Genomic DNA, 3,088 nt, shown 5'->3' with positions numbered 1-3,088 from the left:
CCAAAAAATTATAATTTACAAAGTTACATGCAAAAATAAAAAAGGCATTTTTTAAACTTTTTTATTAGGGCCCTTAAAGAAAATTTAAAATATATGTTTTGTAGATCTATGTTAGTTATACACATGCTGAAAATTTCGTCAAAATCGATTAACATACACACGAGCTACAAGCGATTAAAAATGTTGAAAATCGTAGTTTTACACGACTTTTTATCAGTTTATGCTTAAAATCCACAAAATCGTACATCTTTCGATGCGTGTCGTTTTTTCCTGCGTCAACCAATTTCGATGAAATTTTCAGCATATGTATAACTAACATAGATCTACAAAACATATATTTTAAATTTTCATTAAGGGCCCTAATAAAAAAGTTTAAAAAATGCCTTTTTTATTTTTGCATGTAACTTTGTAAATTATAATTTTTTGGAAAATCTTTTTTGCATATCATTTCATAAACCAGTGCTTCTAATTGATTATACAAAATCAGGTCGTTTGTTACAATTATAAAAAAGTTATTCTGTTTTAAAGGGCGTTCGAATACTTTCGTGAGCCACTGTATGTCACCCGGGTGCATTTTAAAAAGGGCTCTCAAAAGAGAGCCCTGAAAAGCACATCAAAATATCTTTGGAAAGGTAAACGAACTATTCCAGTTTTATTCGAAAAAACCCGGAGAATCAATATTTTCGGTGCTACAAAAAATACTAAAATTTACCAGTATACGTAAACACGAATTTTTTCATTTCGAAATAAGAACGTTTTAACCAACAGCATTCGTATTAACTTGCGTATTTTAACTTAACTGAACTGTAAACTTAAACGGAGCACTTAATATTTGGACAATAAATTAGACATGAGCGATTGGTCAATTAAGCGATTGCATGTCGGTTATGTGCTACTCGCACAATGGTAACAAGGCGGTAATCGAAAGCATTTCGTGAGTAATATCAAGAAAGTAAGACTAAAACAAACTATAGTAATACTAAAACTAAAGGAACAATTTACGATATAATGTCAGAAAGAAAGAATCCGATAGTAACACTAATGGTTGTATGTATACCATTTCTATTTCACTCTCTACACTTGTCATAGTACTATATCTCATTAATTATTGCCACGTATACATATTTTATAATATTATATATTTACTTGCAACGCAATTGCCCTGTAAAATGGAACGTTTATTATACATTATATTGTACTGAAATTATACAAATATTAGTTTTAAATGTATTTTTTCAGAAATTTTCGGATTCATTTCAGTCGATTATAATGAATGAACTAATATAAGCAACATTATGAATAATTCTTCTAAAACACTGCCTATTTAAAATCATTCTTCCCATTTTATATCACAAAACAAATGCAATAAAAAAAACTATGGTACCACCACAAATTCATGCAAATCATTTCAAATTGCAAAAAATGTGAACACACACAAATACCACCTATCTATTAAACAAGCATAGAAATGCACACACTATTTATTAAATTAATGTCTAGCTCAAAAATCGACATATTTCATAAAACGTCGATAATTTTCTGATAAATTATACTTTTTGTATTTTGCTACATTATTCTACATTATAAAACAAAATATTTTCAATTATTCATTTTCAAAATAATGATGTCCTGACAATGATATTCTATTATTCGCATAAAAGACTTTCATGTACTTCAAAATGCCGAAGTAGAAATTATTTATAATTGTCCTCGGCGGATCTGTCTTATCATAAAACGCAAGGTTTAGAACCTATGAAACAAAATTTTAAAGCTTATAAAAGGTCCGTTAAGATAGTTTATTATTATGACGTCATCAGAAGCTATAGTAGAGAAGGAAGAATTTACATTTATACGAACGACCAACTGAAACTATAATGCAAGTAATGATCAGTTCAATTCTACTTTCTTTAAGTAATTATATCGAAATTAATTATATTTATAATAAATTCTTTATATAAAGTATTTTGATTATATAGTAACTGTTAATATACATATCCTGAAACGTATAACAGACACAAATAAAATAGCTCTTGTAGATAAACGCATAAAGAACACATAAAAGTCAAGTATGATTTTTTAATAAAATTATATATGTTTTTTAATGTATCGATCAAATCACTTTTAAGTAAAGAAGTGCTAATTTTGACACTGTGGTCGAATAAATATGACGCTACGAGGGTTATTGAAATTTTCGTTCTTCGCACAACATTGCATTTGCATTTTACATTTTGATATAGCTCTTGTTTGTATACAGTAGTATTTAAGGTTCATAGTGTATCACATCATTGAACTCGTCTTGACATTGCGGCGCATTATGCAATATTTGCAAAAATACATTGTATTCTAATAATTTTTATTTAAAAATAATTTGCAGAAAGTTTAAAATAACACAAATATAGTACAAATTTTTCAAAGCATATTTCTGGAATGAATAATAAAAATCGTCATACATACATATATCCTTTTGTCTTCATAAAGTATGAAAATTTAATGATGCCAAAGATTATTTAATGTATCAAAATTAAAAAATTCTGTATCACAAATTAGAAACGAATGTTAGAATAATTAAAAAGTTTGGACAACAAAATAACGAGCTCCGCTGAAGATAATTCAATATTCCCTAGAGTTAAATGCATTATGGCAAGTTCAGAGTGATCAGCGCTCAATACGTGATGCTCGGCGCCAATCGCGTGCTGGTTATATATATATATATTCTGTTAGCCCCCACTTCTCCTACATTTACACATATAAATACTAAAATGAAATTAAATTAGTTATAAATAGGAATTACATTCTTATATTTGTGTAGAATTATTATTTGATATGCGTTTAATAAATAAATACACTTAATAAGAAACCGTTGAATCGTTGATAAATAAAGAAATTACTCAAATCTTAAATTATTCAAACATTTTACAGGAACAAAAACAATTCTGTTGAAAATGCGAATGAAATTAATCGGAATAAAAACTGACGAACTAAACGCTCTGGCTCTCGGTTCAAGTGCCGTTCGAATAAAAATCACTAGATGGACGCGCGCACGTATGTATTCAAAAATACATTCACCCACCTTACTACTACTGATTCT

The sequence above is a fragment of the Lasioglossum baleicum genome, unplaced genomic scaffold (genome assembly GCF_051020765.1).
Source record: "Lasioglossum baleicum unplaced genomic scaffold, iyLasBale1 scaffold0021, whole genome shotgun sequence".
Classification (NCBI taxonomy): domain Eukaryota; kingdom Metazoa; phylum Arthropoda; class Insecta; order Hymenoptera; family Halictidae; genus Lasioglossum; species Lasioglossum baleicum.
This window is presented reverse-complemented; position numbering follows the sequence as displayed.